Source organism: Lepidochelys kempii, chromosome 3, assembly GCF_965140285.1.
Source record: "Lepidochelys kempii isolate rLepKem1 chromosome 3, rLepKem1.hap1, whole genome shotgun sequence".
NCBI lineage: Eukaryota > Metazoa > Chordata > Testudines > Cheloniidae > Lepidochelys > Lepidochelys kempii.
In genome coordinates this window covers 136,754,979-136,772,635 of record NC_136382.1, presented here as the reverse complement: position 1 = coordinate 136,772,635, position 17,657 = coordinate 136,754,979, and the positions used below count along the sequence as shown (strand labels likewise).

The 17,657-nt window shown below is 39.5% G+C and overlaps 1 protein-coding gene across 1 annotated transcript in view; it reads right to left on the bottom strand.

Moving 5' to 3' along the window:
• The window catches only part of RYR2 (ryanodine receptor 2), a 719,385-nt gene that overhangs the window by 512,578 nt on the left and 189,150 nt on the right, over positions 1–17,657 (bottom strand). The gene's annotated exons all lie outside the window — the stretch shown is intronic.

Below are 17,657 nucleotides of genomic sequence, written 5' to 3'. Positions count from 1 at the left end.
TGGCAACCAAACCTACATTCCTTACCTTTCCTCCCTAGTGTGCATGCACTATGATGCAATCTTTAATATCACAAGCTGGACAGATAAAACAGATCAGTAGCAATCTATAATATAGGCAGATACAAGTCTAAATGCAGTTTTGCAGATTTCAGGTGTTCTTGCTTTGCACATCTTCATAAATACTGGCTTTATTTACTGCTTATGGTAATGCTGGGGTTTTATTTATTTTTTTAAACATATTTGCTCATAAAGGTACCCTACACATAAATTAGGTTCCTTATCTACTGTCTTGACTACTGCAACCTCTTTCTCTCTGGCCTCCCTGAAATCCCTACCTCACTCCACTCGGGTTTTTTCTTCTCACAGGCACTACTGTACTTTCTTCTAAGCAACCCTTTACGCATGGAACATTATTTATTAACATTACCATAGCACCTTGGAGCTCTAGTCCTGGGGCAGAACCCCATTGTGCTAGGCACTCACCCCAAACTAGCTTATAAAGCCACTACCTTCTTTCAAATCCCTCCCTTCAGACCCACTTCTACTATGATTACTATGAGGAACTTCCAACTGTCTTCATAATACTGTAGTATCCTCAGCACAGGGACTCTGCTTTCACGCTGTGTTTGTATGGCACCTAGCATGATGAGCCTCCAGTGCTGACTGGGATCTCTAAATATGGCTATATGAATAATTAAAATAAGTAATACATTTATTAATTAATGGATACTTATTAAGAGAGATTGGGAAACTCAATTTTCCAGTGAAAAGCAGGAACATATTTTTCACAAAACATTCATGGGGAAAAATTTCCTATTTTTGGACCTACTCTAGTTGGTTAATTAAGAATTAGAGGAAAGAGAAAAAACACGAGTTTTTGGCTTGTGTATTCCATGTAGATACCATTTGGGTAAATATGATCGATACAGGATGTAATTAACTAACTCTTCAATATTCTAAGAAGCTTTAAAAATATTGCAAATATGCATTTAAAAAGGCAGACCAACACACCTTCTCTATTTCCATTTTAAAAAACCATTCAGGAACATTTGCAAATATTTGCAAATATGTAGGAAGCTTGGCATAAGAGATTCAGGACTACGATAGTGAGAATCTGACTCAACTAGAAACTTATAGACATGTGTTGGTGATGTCCCATTGCAAAATAAAGATATTATCAATCTATACTAGATTAAAATGGCAAGAGTAAAAGTCACCAAATACCTGTCATTTCCGGTTTGTGTCCATGATCCTGATCCCATAAATTGGGGAATAAGAACCTATATGTAAAGCCCTGGACCATCCTGTGAACTTTCCCAAATAACAAGAATCTGTCACAGGGAGAGAACATCCTGTCTGAGGGAAAGTCTATACTACAGCATTATCTCAGCACAGCTGCACCGATGTAGCAGAACCACTGTGGCACTTCTGGTGAAGATGTGGTATGTCAATGAGAGAGCGCTCTCCTGTCGGCATAACTACTCCACTTCGGCGAGAAGCGTGATGTAGTGCCAGTGAGGACAGCACAAAACTTGTGTCACTGGGGGCGGGGGAGGAGGGCTTTTTCACACCCCGAGGGACGTAAGTTAGATCAACTTAAGTGGTAGTGTAGACCTGCACTGAATGTGTTACTTCTGTATTGCTCTTGTTCAGCTGAAATACAGTGGCCCACACAACTCTGATAACCTCTACTTGTGTGTTGCCAGGGAATGATTAATACAAACAGAAGGTAAAAAAGCCACATATATTTATAATTGTGTGACTAGATACATGCAACACCAGATGACCTCTCAAGGTCCCTTCCAGTTCTATGATTCTATGAACACTGTTTTTAAAAACTAAGCACATTTATATCCACACCCCATTTTACTCTGAAGGTATTTTATCTCCTACTCTGAGAAGGCACCAGTCCTTTTTATAAACTCCTGATTAGATAACGAGGCTCACCTTTCCTTAATTGTATCAGTTTCAGGAAGTAATCCAGTTGATTTCTTTTTATTCTACCCACTCACTCTCATGGACCAGGGAATTTAGTTGTCCATCTCAGACTTTCCAAGGGAGCAGAGGTTCGGGTGGAATCCACAAAGGGCTTAGCATTGCGATGTATCTCTCTCTGGCCTGATGACTATTCCACTGTGCATATACACTTAAATAGTTTATCTGGCCAGAGAGAGACAGAAGGAATGTGAGAGAATAACTCTGTAGTCCAGAGGCTGGCACACCACTGGGCTGCAAGTTATAAGGCAGGCACCATCACAACCTCCACCTCCAGGTAAATTTTGAACTGCACCCAATCTGGGACTAGTGTTCAGAGGCTGCCTCCCAGGATGGGCCCCGCATGTGACTTAGGCAGCCGAATGCTTGTCTTTCTCCAGTGTGTGAATTGCTCCGGGGCTCAGGCCGGAGACAGGCATTCAGACACCTAGAGTGGGACAGCAATTCACATACCCCAGTGGAAACATTCTAACACCTAAGGTACTTTTACAGTGGAAAGTTAAGTGCCAAGTGAGTTTAGGCACCTAGGAGGCCAGGTGGCTGCCATGTGAGAGTTTTGTGGATTGTAGTGGTGCTGAAGATGGGAAGTTAGGCATCTGAACTCCAGAATAGGGCACCCAGGTTGCTTTGTGGATAATACTCTTCATTTCTTAGGGCACTAGTCGCCTGAACCTGTCTCTGTGCCACTGTCCAGGTCAGGGTGGATTCCCTTTAGTGAGGAAACAGTGATTGTCAAGGCTAAGAAAGCATTTCTTGGCACATACAGAACTTGCATGCTTTGTCACAGTCTAAGCTTATCTAAGAAGTATAGAATACAGATAATACAAGCTTGTATTATTGCAAAAAGTTGACATTGAAAAAATCAGGTTCACAGCCCAGCATAAAAATGGATCACAAAATTAAGCAGAACGACTGTGTATGAAACAGTAATGCCTAAATTACAAGCTAAGAAAGTAGAATCTCATTGCATGTGAGGACTTTTCTTATGTTAATCAACGTACTTCTACTCATACTCCTACACCTTTCCTTCGTGTATCCAGCACCTCTCTTTTCCTTTGTTCTTGCTCTTTTCTTCATATATTAGTTGTATAATTTAGTTTCAGGAACATTTTACTGAGTATTGTAGATCTATTTTACATCATATATATTTTGCATTACAAGACTGTGTTCACTGAAAATTCATGGACTTTTTAAAAAAAATAAACCCTTAAATATAAAAGTTAGATGTTTGCAAATTCATTTTCCTCAAGTATCATTCCCTCTATGAAAAAAATGTTAGTGTATCTGTAATACACAATACTCATTAAGAGCTCATAAAATGTTACTTATTATCCCAAAGTTTAAAGCAATCCTACTCTGTTTTATAACCAATACACATTTCATTACCCTCCAGGATTTTATTTAAATAAACTAAAAGCAATTTAGCAAGAGACATGGTAGATCACCTATCACTGGCAATTTTTAAATCAATATTAGATGTTTCATAAACGAACTGCTCTAGAAATTATTTTGGGGAAGTTCAATGGCCTGTGTTATACTGGAGGTCAGAGCAGATGATCACGGTTTTCCCTTCTGCCTTGGAATCTATGAATCAAAATATTGCTTGCATTTTAAAGTATTACCCTACGCTAAGAAACTCAAAGTTGAGCAAATGTTTTCTTGTTTTCTTAGAAGTATAAAAATAATTTAAAGTAAAAACGTGCCATCACCCTGGTCCATGGCATATATTAAAAACACACATTCAGTCAAACTTCCAACATCAAAAAAAGCCTAAGTATGTATAAGTTTCATTACCACTCTCCTTACTATGGTTTCTCAATAGCTTCCTAGACATTAATATGGCCTATTTTGTCATAGTATTAAAGCACCACACAAAACTTTAGTTTGTCCTTACAATGCACCTGTGACATGGAGAAGAATGGTTATCCCAACTACACGGTGAGAGAACTGAGGGCTCAAATGTAAAAGAGGTTATTCACTGCTAAGAGGTCCACTTGGTAAACACTTGAAGTTTTCCATTCTAATTTAGTCTCAGAGAATTGAGCTGCCTGTAACATTCCAATCCCCCCACCAAACCCTCGCAGCCATGGTCAAATAAAAGTTCAAACAAACGTCTATTCCACTGTGCTCAGAAGTCAGCTATTCTGGACCTGGTACACTACTCTTTTTACTGCTTGTTTTCCAATAAATAAAAATCAGGTTAATTGTTTTCAAACCTCTCTTTTTACTTTATCATCAACTCTTACAAAAAACTTTCCTCTTGTTATCCTCACTTTTTCACATCTACCTGCACTGGGAATTGCATTTCCTAGCTGCAGTGTAGCCACACTCATTGCCTTCCATGCGAATTGGGACTCTCAACTCACAGGATGAGGCCCTTATGACATAAGGGCCCAATTCACAGGCCACAGAAGTCAATGGGAGTCTTGATACTGGCTTCAGTAGGCTGTGCATCAGGCACTAAATGAGCAAATTTAGAGTTATATTAGGAACATTTTGCTACAAAACCATCACTACCCACCAACTCATCCCTGCGGTGCCACACAAAGTCACAAACACCAGTGACCAGTTGAAAATTTACAACAGCTTAATAGTAACATTGAATTATTTCTAAGTTCCATGGAGGATAATTGCTACCGACACTAGCAATTATTACCTCTGCATTCAAGCTAGAAGTCAAATATTGTTGGATCATATTAAAAGTACTTCTGTATCAAAATCACAAATGAGTTTGATTCCCCTTAATTAGTAATATCCTGGAATTTAAACTAAGACATCTCTTGGTTTTTGGTACTGTTTCTCTCCCTCTCTGTGTGAAACTTGCAAGCTGCTAATTGTGTTAGTACATTCTAAGACAGAGTCTGTTCTCAAAGCAGTTCTTTGTAACAACAACTCCTCACACAGAGAGAGACTCAAAGCAATACTCTGTACCAACAGAAACAGCACCCAGAAACTCCCCACCCTTTTGTTGTATTCATCTCGCTTTGTTAACAATTGTGATTAAAACAGAGATAGAGGATGTATGTGGATGGATGCTTGGTGCGGATAATAACTAAATGATCAGGGAGGTGCCAGCCTAAGAATCCAGTGTCCATCGGCTGATGAAGACGTCAAGTGGAAATAACTAGAGGACCCCCGGAGGGCAGACTGGAATCCACCCAACAGCCTCAAGAATGGGAGAACCAAAGAACAAGATAACATCTGGCAGCATGGAGCCATCAGGAATGTGCCATCTGCTGATTGATTCAGCAACAGCATGATGAAGCAATTCCCATAGACTGGCATAGGAAGAAATTCCTATAAAAATGGACTCTAGAAAGTGAGAACTTTGGGGTCTGATTCTGCAAACCAACTTCCAGGAGCATCAGATGAGCATCTGACAAGGGCCTGCTCCCTCCTCATGTCCAGGCCACCTGGCCAGTGGCTTGGCATGAGCAACTCTAAGGCTGGTAACTATGATAACAACTTTGCAGAACCTGTGTGTGTGAGTGTATGAATGAATGTGTGAATATAAATATGAAATTGAATGGAATGTTATAGCTATAACTAACTGCATACTATGATTCTTTCTGTATTCACAATAAATGTGGCATTTTGCCTTTTCCGCTTTAATAAGATCCTGCTGGTTTTTATTTTATTGGTATAACAACATCACTGTAAAATCTGCTAAAGTAATGGTTGTATTCATATCAGTTTATTTGAAGGTTATTTCACGTACATTTTCAGAATTGGATAATGTGCGAATAATGGCCTTTAACATGAAATATGGCTGATGACTTCAAGAGCAGCAAGTAATGCTTTATCTGTTTCCATCTGAAGTATTTTTAAAGGACTAGATTTTCTTTGTTAGTTCTTGTTTGATTATGTACCATCTATATTATAGAAAAGTTGTCTGGAAAACCCAGTCATAATCATACACTAACATGCATATAAAAACTTAAACAAGTAGGTTTTCCAATTATCAGACCAGCAATATATTAAATTTCAAAAGATGCAGTAGGGATAGGGGAATGAAAAATAAACTATATCGGAATAACTATTAAACTTTGCATCATTGATTATGATATGTGAATCTCGAGGTCAGTAATGTTAACCAAATTCATATATTTTAACTCATTCAACTCTATTCAACATAAGGAAATATTGTATAACTGTCTTTAATATTTACTACAATAGTTGGTTTGTTTAGAGATAATTACCTACATTCTAGAACTCTTTGTATAATAACCTCTCTGGGCATTTTACTATGCTTATTGCCACAGTATCTCTGTACTAAAACACTCCATGTTAATATTTGTGTAGTAAAATGTGCTTCACTGGCATACCTCCATGGGCAGCCTGATATGCCAGTTAAGCAACCATTCCCTTTATTAGAAGCCTATTGAACGAGGCTTTAGCATTACTGATCATGAATAAAAGACAATGGGTGGATTTTTTCCATATTATTTCAGGATCTCTAATTCTAATTCTGACTCATCACAGAAACAATCCTGGAAGAAAATAGGCACATATTCAGGACAGGCTCTGTCAATTTTAAATTAATTTAATTTAAAATAATGCCAACAGCCACACTAGCCTAGGCTGGCAATGAAGGCCATGGACTCAAAGCTGTCCCTTGGTATGATTATTCTGCTGTTCATTCAGTAAAGAAAAAAAACTATGTATCTTTTCATATGAAGGGGGTTATGATCTACTTGCACAAACAATGCTGACCTCAATGTCTCATGAATGTGTGTGTAAAACGGAAGCACCATCATCTTCAGCTGTAAAGACGGTTGTGTCTCTTCTGCTTTCTCTCTGTTATAAGTTATCAGCAAATTCCCTGGTTCCTCTGATGGAGCCCATGACATTGCTTTTGCTGTGACATCCCTCCACTTCCAATCTTAGTTGCTAAGGGGAACTGACTTGATGTTTACACAGGTCTAAAATGTTCAAACTCAGGTACCTAAAGTTAGGTTCCTTATCAAGTGACCTGATTTACAAAATTGCTGAGCATCCACATCTTGCACTGACATTAATAGGTACCATTGCTGCCCAGCACCTCTGAAAAACTAGGCCATTTTGGTGCCTAACTTTGAGAATTGAGGTGGAACAGTGGGAATGAGGGTTTAAGCAGAACATCTGTACCCCTGTTCATGGGAGTAGACTGACAGAATTGGAATGAATTACCCACTTCCAAACCTGCTCAAACTTCCAGAGCCAAAAATCTCTTTTTTCAGTCCTACTTATTCTGCCTTTTTTGAAAACTGCTAGTGGAAAAGCCCCTTGTATGTGTATGTGTGTGTGGTTTTTTCTTTTTCTTTCTTTTTTTTTTAAAAAAAGAGACTAAGATATAGACCATATCAACTTTTAAAAGTCAAAGCGAACAGGGAATAGCAAGCCAAAACTGTTCCTCAGCCAGCATTTATCCCATGGATTATCTGATGATTAATGGTTCCATCCCTACTAAAACTGTGTAATAGGTGTAAATGTAATGGGTATGCTTTGTACATAAAGGCTGAAACCAAGGGGCTTCCCCAACAGAATGGTCACTCCCATGGTGTAAGCACTCCCATGGTGTCAGCTCACCTGTATTCATCACAACCAAGACAACGAACCATTTCTCTCTTAAGTTTATGAAATGAAAATGACTTTTTAAAAATTTGTGATGTAATTTAAAGAGATTTTGCAATATTGGCGCTTAAAGAGCTTGCTGGAGCCAGTGCTAGGTTCTTTGGTGCCCTAAGCCAACAGAGGATGTGATGTCTTTCATTCCATTGTTTCCGGCTTAGCTTCTCCTAACAACCAAGTCAGCCCCCTCAAAACATCATTCATTTGGGTCCCTCCAGCTTCCAAATACTCTAGAAATCAGATTCAGGAGGACTAGTGGATATATAAGGCACTCAGATGTTACCATGTAAGGGGCAGTCAGTTTCTAGGATCCTGTATACAGGTGCATAGCTCTCTCTAGACTCAGACCTGTTATAACGCACTCAGACTGTGCGTAAAAAACACACCACTCTGGCTGCCATGGGAGTCAGCAGAAAACAATATAATAGATATAAATCCAGAAATATAAAATGTTGGAGTGTCTCTCTGTGGCAGAAGGAGCTAAGAGCAGGGTTAGAGGAGTCCTTAACACAGCAACCTGAGAAAAAGCAAGTTCAAGAAGCAGCACAGGTTCAGGTTTAAAATTTGTTATTTAAGTTACCAATAAAGGAATGGGGTAAGTATGGACCATATCAGTGTGCATACACTGAATTAGAAGGAGGATGATTTGAGAGAAACCCATTGGGTATCATTAGAAATAAGTAAAATCTGGATACCATAGATACATCTATCAGATTTATTAAATACTCTCAGTCAGAAGATGGTGGTTTGTCTGGCTATGCCGAAAGAATGACAGGAAACATTAGATATGGGTTTAATCAGGCTGCAACTTTATTATTAGACAGATGTCTAGGACTAACCCAGCGGCTAAAATATGTGCAGTGCAGGTGCAAAATTTATGTCCCTCCAGCAGAGTCACTGCCGGGACCTTACCAATTCAGGGGGAGGGGGGGCTTTCACCAGCTCCCCCCCAACCTTTTCATCCAGGTACCTCCAGCAATTCCCTTGCCAGGACCTTATCGACCACAGCCCATCATAGGAGGGGTTAAGGTGGACTATAATGATGGGGGGGTTGGCTCCGTGCTGTACCAATCACAGGAGTCCCCAACTGCCCCCGGCTTGCTCTATTACCAAGCACCTCTCCTTAATTCCTTTTCCAAGCCATTTTTTCATTCTTTTGTGCCTTAATTTATGGAGTACCTGCACTGAACATCCACCATAAGGAGGCACCAGCCATTAGCTTGGCTGCCTCCTCCCCACACCCACCTGCATTCCCAGAAATCTCCAAATGGCCTTTTGCCTAGCAGCCCTTCTGAGGATAAAGGACCCATTGTCCCATGTGTGATTGTTGAGGGGCACCAGCAGCTGCATTGTCCTTGACCCGGTTCTGCAACAACCGCCCTCCACAGAGGGCCTCATAGGTGACTCATCCTCCGGATCCTTGAATAGACAAGAATCCTTAAAAGAAAAAGGAAACAACTTGTAAGCTGGAGCCAAAAATCTGCATTCCACTGACCACATCACATTCCAAGGTTCCAGAGAGCCCGTGGCATGTGCTGGGTTCACCGCTATCCCTTGTTGGAAGCTCATGAAATCTGTGAAACTGGAAATGAGACAAGGCGTCTGCTATGCCATTATTCATGCCTGGCACGTGCTTGGAAGAAAAACAGATGTTGAAGGTTAAGCATTGTAGAACAAACACCGAGGAAGGCGGAAAAATTCCCCACTGCACCTGGCCAATATGGTGGTAAGGGAAAAATTCCTTCCCATCCCCCCTTAGTGGGGCTAGCTAGCCCACAGCAGATATAGCTAAATACCTGGCATATTTGTGACCTAATTTGCTGCCCAGCCTATTTGAGTGAAGAGGGGAGTGGCCAGGCCCAGATGACCTCTTTAAACCCCTCATTCCTAGGTGATGAGTCATCCACAACGCTGACTACTCTTTCAGCAGCTTTACGTATCCCCTCCTCCCCCAAGCCAGAAAGCATTGCCTTCTTCTCCCGGCCAGCCAGCTAAACTCCTCCCTGCTTAAGTGCAGGGCGGCGATTAGTAATAGCCTAATGACTGGATGACCACACAGTTTTCTGTGCTGTCTCCTCAGAAATGAAATACCATAAGTCAGATGCCTATGTAGCTCATACCTAAAGATGCCCTTAGACTGTTTTGTTTCCATGCTTCAGTAGCTACCTAGCTGATTACCATCTCAGTTTTCTGTAGCTGTTCTCACAGACTAGAACACCACACACTCACAGGTGTCTTGTTACCATTTGGAGACTAGTTAGCATGCCTATTGTTGAAATCAGTTGTTCCAGTTGTGATGGTCCAATGTCAGTCTCAATCAGCCTTCAATTAGCATGATATTGCTTCATCTCTTTATCATATCTCTGATGTGGTTCCTCTACATCCATAATGGGAAGGAATATCCTGAAGTGTGAGGACTGTAATTTCAAAGCCCTATCCAGATCTAAATCACCCTGAAGCATATCAGCCTTAAGAAGGAGAGTGTCCCAGGTTTTAGAAGGATCCATGTTCTCTGCGTCCCATCTCAGACTTCATGAAGTGTCTGGATTATTTTGACATTAGATTTGTGCTCTACAGATTTCCTATTCATTTCAGATCACTGAAAGAAACTTGTAGAGTTAAGTGGAGAAAAGACAAATAAGTGGATGTTTGAATCTTTCCTTTGAGTTGACACTACAGTTGTCAACTAACAAAGCATCTTTGTTTCCCAGTTTTCCACATTTTCTACTGCAGAATCCCCTCCTAAAACATCTAGCAGTAGAAAAATCCAACCATCGATGAATTAGCAAAAGGTATGCACAGAGAAAAATATAACTGTCCTGGAACAAGCAGTGCAGTAGTTTGTCTCAATTTATCACCAGAAATCACTCTTTCATTCCCAGACAGGTTAGCATGACAGTAAAAAAGACTGAAATCATCTCCTTGTCTAAATTCCAGATGGTGAGCATCAGCTGCTACCTCGTGACAAGAATTGAATCAGGGTGGGCAGTGGAAACGTTCAGTTTGTTGACACAGTTTTCTCCTGATAGTTTCCTTTAAAAGTCACATACAGTCTGTTTCCAATGGCATGGTCACATTAGTAAGACATTGTTTTTCCGCACATTTGTAGGCAGCTCCTAAGCCTTTACTGTAGTTTTTGTTGTTGTTACTTCCTCATTTCTAGATGGGTCTTGAAAACCTGCACCTTTGGCATCTTTGCCTGTTAAAGCCACAGGTAAGGTGTATTTTCTTCTAATATTTTTCCCCGTCCTTCCCAATGGTGGTGAAGTTTTAACACTGGTGAGCCACTGAGACACAATGATTTCCCTTTGGTGATTATGTCTCCCGGTTTGGTCTCTGAAATGTTAAAACTCTTAGCAGTAGATAACAGTGACATGGCTGGGGATTCACACGTCCAACATTTTAACCTTATTAGACAAACTCGGGTCAGTCTGCCTGGCAACCATGATAGCAATAGGAACTGCCAATGAGGGAAAACTCAAATGGACAATATCTTGTAGTAAATCACCATAAGTACAAATGTACTAATTTTGCAAGTAATTAGGACAACCCCATGCCAATTAATCAAAAATAGAATCCCATACAGTGGTTCACAGGCACATATACAAGTTAACAAACATCTTGTTTAACTGTACACTGATCAAATGGATTCTACTGTATTATGTGAATCTCATCTGAGCAATTCAAATTTTTTGTAAAAATACAGCTCACTTTAATTTTTAAAAAGTATTAGCTCCTCAGTAACTTGCATCTGCCACATAATTAGCAGTCTGCCACATCTGAGAGCCACTGAAACTTGGCCTTGCCGCAGAAGTTAGGTGTGTAGATCCCTGTTGCAGGAAATATAAGATCTTGCTTATGGATACAAAAGTCACATTGAATGTCTGAGTCCTGTTTCGTTTTGTAATGCTTTCAGTTATTTCTTATACATTCAACACTTGTACCCTGGTTCAGTGTTGGCATGATGATCATAATGTAACCTTGCTTGTTTTTAATCAAATAAATCAGTTCAAAATACCTAAACCATCAACAAAAATTACATTTCTGTCAATGTCAAACCTCATATAGTAAAAGGAAACACTTAAAAATACTATAATAGCAAGAAATTAACTGAAAAACAATATCCTGCAACAGGCCAGAAGAATGTTTGAGAGCTGTGTAAAATGGCCATAATGCAAATGAGAATAGGGCCATTGCATTTTGCTTCATTTAGACAATATGATTTGATTGGCCTGCTTCTTGAGTTTTCCTCAGTATTTAATGGCTCCTGCCTTTGACAAACATTTCCATTTCATAACATGTGTTTTTCTCAATGGCAAAACAGAAACACTGCATCATTTTGCAGCAAGCTACTACACGTGCAAATCAGAGTTAAGTACAGAGAAGCCAATATATATGATCATTTAGGAGTCATTGCATTGCTGTGGTGTTTCTTTTTTTCTTGCCTCCCCCTTTTTTTGTCTTGTCATCTCAAGTTAGCACACAAATTTTATTTATTATCTGAAAAATCAGTGTGGCAGTCTCTTGATCAGATTCTCAAGATGGAGGTTTTCCACGTGACTAATTATGCCTTTATATTATTATTTTTAAAAGTTTTACTAAGTAACTGTTGTTGGTAATTAGAAATAGCGTGTGGAGTATATTTTTATGTAAAAGAAAATTGAAAGCTTTTGTGCCAGCTTTTTTATTTTAAATTCTCAAATGATATGACCATAACAGCACATTTCAAATTAGGTTTTACAATGGAGTACTCTGTATTTGAAATGTAAGCAAAAAAACAAATATTTTTTGGAAAACATATCAATACTTTTATTTATTACGGTAATAAATTTAATCACTTTCATTTGCAGAGGCAGCACTTTAGAACTTTTAGGAAATTAATTTTTGATATAGCACAAGCAAATTATCTATTTTGTTTCCATGGTGATGAATTAGTTTTGTTTGTTACACTAGATCTGTTTTGCTGCTTGAAACATGGATGGAATCATTTCAGTCTCTACTGCCCACCTAAGAAGTCTTAATAAGGAAGACTATAAATGGTCCACAAGAGCCATTATGAACAACTGAGTTAATCACGGGATTTTAAGGAGTCTAAATGAATATTTATGGCTCTGATCCATTCTTTCAATTTCCATTCACTTTTTTAAAATCAACATCAATCTAAGAACCGCACTATACAGTGTCTTTTCCTGGGTTTGGGGGGGACAGATGTCTTAATAAACCACCAAAATACATTTAAGAAATGTATTTTGGTGGTTTATTACAGTGCCACACTAGCAATCCTCTATTATCTGTGCCTTAACTTCCCTTTAAATTACCTTTTTGGAGTTGAAATTTCTCTTGCTTTTCCTCGACTAAACAGAAAAGCATACTTTAATATGCACCATTCTCCTCTCAAATATACAAAATGGATTTTTATTCCAATTTTCTGCTTTCTGCACAGGTACAAATTTCCTATTGACATCAGTGAGAGATTCATTCCTGCAAGGTGAGTTGAGATAGAGATCCACTGTATGGAAAGGAGAATCTAGCCTTAAGCTTGAAGGAAATTTGTTTAGCTGATTTTAAGTTACAAGCATAAAAAATTGTTTTATCTATTACAACATTCTTTAGGCCCTTTTTATTTTTAGTTACTTTGTGCTGACTTTTACACTCAGTCTTTCACAGTTGGGGAGAAGCACAGTAGGATAAAAAAATTACCAAGCAGCGTTTTCAGCTCAGTATATATGGACAGACGAAACTCAGCAACTTCCTCATGAATGGAGAAAAGTCACTTCATACCAATCTATAAACTACACAGCAACTCAACTGAAACAGATTTTTATAATCAAATGTGCTAAACAAAAGCAGAACAGATTTTTTTTGTCCCAAGATGTTGAAAATTAAAGTGCATAAACTGGTCCACTGAAGGAAAAATCCCCAAAGATTAAGGTACAGCGGAAGATACAGACAGTCCTAACCCTCATTCTGATTAGTTGGTTTGGCCTTCTCAGTATCACCAACTTCCAACAGAGAACAGCTGGGACCTCATTGCTGAAAGTCAAAGCAAAAAACTTTCTATCACCTTTGGCCAAGATCAGACTTGTTGCAAGCAGGTGCATTTCCAACTAAACTTGATAGAGATGTACTTGTCCTTGTCTGGTCTTAATATATTACATGTGGAAGGGAAAAAAGTCAGGGAACAAAGCTCACAGAGGCAAGCTGGCTAAAGGGAAGGAAAGCAGATGGAAGGGCGGGAGGACCGCCCCAATAACCCGAGAGCAGGGTGCCCTTGGGCTGGCAAGCAGAGCAAGAACAGATCTCAGCAGCACTGTGGAGCTGAGTGTACTAGAGACTGAGCAGGATCTGTCTGCACTGTGGAAGCACTGTCTGGTTTGCTGCTGGGGAGAAGGCTTTTCAGTGGGATAGAGGCAGCTGGAGAGCAGAAAAGCAAAGCAAAGATCTCATTTTAAAAAGAGGTATTGTTGTAGAGGATGGCCTTCTGCCAATTTACTTGAAGTTTAACAGTGGGGTGACAGCTTGTGGGATAGATGGCTACAGTTACTAAGGGTACAAAGCCTAAATTGGGTGGGTGGCCAACAGCCATCCCGTGGAAGGACCGCACACCCATGTGCACTCTGAGGAGAAGCTCCATGATTCAGTGTTCTTGGTCACCTAGGAGAAGCAAAGCCAAGGCAGTCATAGATTAGTCCAGGAATTCTAGTCACCTCTTCAGCCTTAAAACTGAACTGCATGTGCATGGATGTACATGCTGGCTTACAAATGCATGTCCAACATCCCAAGTGTCACTTACTGTGCATATATCATATCAGATTCTCTCTCATCATACAGGGTTGGTTATGTCTTCCCTTCTCTTTAGTGCTCTCAGCATCCCATGTTATTTACTCTGTCCAAAGTTTCTACAACTGCCATTTAGAAACAAAAAACAGTGGCTATTCCCTACAGTCTCCAGTGTTTGGATTCAGGCTGGTGGTAAATACACCAGGTGTAATGCTGTAAACTTTAGCTATTTAGTTAGTATTTAGTCTCAGAAGTATTTCAAAAGTCAGGCACCTTTTGTCTTCCCTATGATACAGGAGCAATCTCTTGTTGCAAGCCATAAAGTATCTTGAATGGTGAAATCTGGTTCCCTCTGTTGCTGCTGCTGCAATCTTACATGAAGAATTTGTAAATGCTTGGAGCTCGATTCTGATCTCAGCTGCAAATCTGGAGTTGATTCCACTGTCTCAGTGGGTGGTTCCAGATAACTCCACAAAACAGATGAAGTCAAGCTCTAAATTTACACTACTGTAACAGAGCAAAATCTGTCCCGTAAGGGTGAATTCTGTCTTTAGTTAGTTATGCAGATTTAGTTGCCTTTTTAAAAAAAGTGACAGGATTGGGTACATGTATCTGAGTGTAGAATTTTGCCTAACCATTGTCTTTTTGTTGTTGTTGTAAGACACATGGTACAAGGACTAGGAATGTGGTTCAGTTTTGAAAGCAGCAGCAGGATTTATGTGCCTATATATACACCCACACAGCATGTACACACAAGTTGAGCATTTGATTACTGGTGTTGAGGACAGGAAGGTACAGATACTCTAGGGCAATCTAAAAAAAAGATCAAAAATAGAAAAAATTAAAATACATATTCAAAATAGCTGGGACGGTTCTCTCTTATGTCTCTAAAGGGAACTATTTCTCACTGAAGTATACAGTGCAAAAAAGTCATCCAAAATTTTTAAGTAAAAGTTTAATTAATGAGCCATTGTTCCAGTAGTGATCAGATCCGTCAGGAGGCATGCATATTAGTATTGAAGTGCTACTGATGCACATCTCTGATTGCATTTGGCTTTCCCTCTCACACCACACATGCAACCAAGGCATGCAGCAATATCCAGCTAATGCACTCTACCACGGCTCATTGCTATGCTACCATCTATCAAGCTAGCTTTGGGATGGCATCATCCTTGGGAAGTAAAAGTTGTTATGAGAGCACTTAAAGGGCTTCATGCTGAGTCAGAGTTAAGACTCAGCTTCAGTGATACACATTGCCCACTCCAGGCTTCCAGATGCAGGACAGTAATTTGCTCATGGAAAGTAAATTTTAAATGGTCAATACCATTACCCCCGTCCCAACCATATATCAATTTGCTACAGAGCTAATTTCAGGCAGGACTGAGGCTTTCAAAGGAATCCAAGCTTACTGACCATTAGCCATTCTTCCAGAGTCCATGGAAGGAACAGGAACAGCATTTCTATAAATTTGCTGAGAGAGAAAATCTACATTGCAGCACTTTCCCATTATTCATACTTGTCTAATGGATATTTAAATGATTTTATAGGCAATCTCTTTCATAGTTCACATTTCAGAAAGTATAATATTTTGTTTTAGAAAACCTCATACAATACTTTTCACGTAAGTTATGTACCCAATCGTTCTCTTCTTTTTATACTATACTTCTGCTCTAGCAGTCAAAATATTACAGACCTTGATATTATAACAATTTGGCTTTGCTCTTTGCTAATGATCAATCCACAGCTTAGACATTAAATTAATCATAGCCTAGTTAATTTTAAATGGGTTTTGATAATTTATGTGGTTATCATTAATTTTGATTAACATCTCCCAGAATAATTGCCTCATTTATTTCTGGTCGCAAACGTTCCACAGTTGAGTCGTAACTTAGAAGAATACCAAGAAATACTGAAGTTTTTCCAACCTTTGCTACCATTAAGAGACATTCAGATTGGGGTGGATGGCTCATAGGATTTGTATGGGAGCACAGATCAAAGCTGGCCCAAGTTCGTAAAGATTCAAAGTCATCGTTTCTTATGGTTCTTTGGTCACATGTAACGTAAGGTGGTCCTAGTGGGAAGGTAATCACAGACTGTCCCTTTTTTTTTTTTTTCACATCAGCAAAGAGATCTAACAGCTTGAAGTCTGAACTAGCCTCTCACCCCTAAACATCTTCCCTTCAGTAGAGGGCTAGGATACATGGATGGGGAAAGCTTTCATTACTGCTGTTAGGCTGGGGACTATAACCTGAAGAGGGACTCATCCAAGACCTTCCACGAACACTCAATTTGTTTATGAGATTTTATTTATTAGTAAAATATTAAAGCCTGTTGCTAAGTCAAACTGATCATTTGGGCAGGAAAGATTAGATAGTAGCTATCAGTACGGGCATCACCATACTATTGTGACATTACACCCTGCCATTCCTTTTAGTGACAAATTAATCTCAGTAGGACTGACTTGCTGTGAATTTCATATCCACACATACATTTGAAGAACCTAAAGCTCAGCAGCTCCAATGTCCTCCAGGTTACACGTGATTAATTTAATTTGGGCATTCTAAGGCTATGCACATAGCCACCCAATCAGTGTGCAAAACCAGGGCTCAGACAGAAAGGACTATGAAACTCACTTCAGCCTATAACTGAAATTTGGAAGCTTTGGAGAAGACCCAAGACACTACAAAGATAAGAGATGAGAGAAAAGACTAGCCTGAACTATCAATCAGGAGAAAAAAATAGTATTTGGCATTTATATACAATCATAGAACTGGAAGGGACCTCAAGGAGGTCATTAGTCCAGCCCCCTGCACTCATGGCAGGACTAAGTATTATCAAGACCATTCCTGACAGTTGTTTGTCTAACCTGCTCTTGAAAATCTCCAATGATGGATATTCCCCAGGCAATTTATTCCAGTGCTTAACCAACCCGACAGGAAGTTTTCCCTAATGATCAACCTAAACTGCCCTTGCTACAGTTTAAGCCCATTGCTTTTTGTCCTATCCTCAAAGATTAAGAAAAACAATTTTTCTTCCTCCTCCTTGTAACAACCTTTTACATACTTGAAAACTTATGTCCCCTCTCAGTCTTCTCTTCTCCAGACTAAACAAACCCATTTTTTTCAATATTTCCTCACAGGTCATGTTTTCTAGACCTTTAATCATTTTTACTGCTCTTCTCTGGACTCTCTCCAATTTTTCCACATTTTTCCTGAAATGTGGCACCCAGAACTGGACACAGTACTCCAGTTGAGGTCTAATCAGTGTGGAGT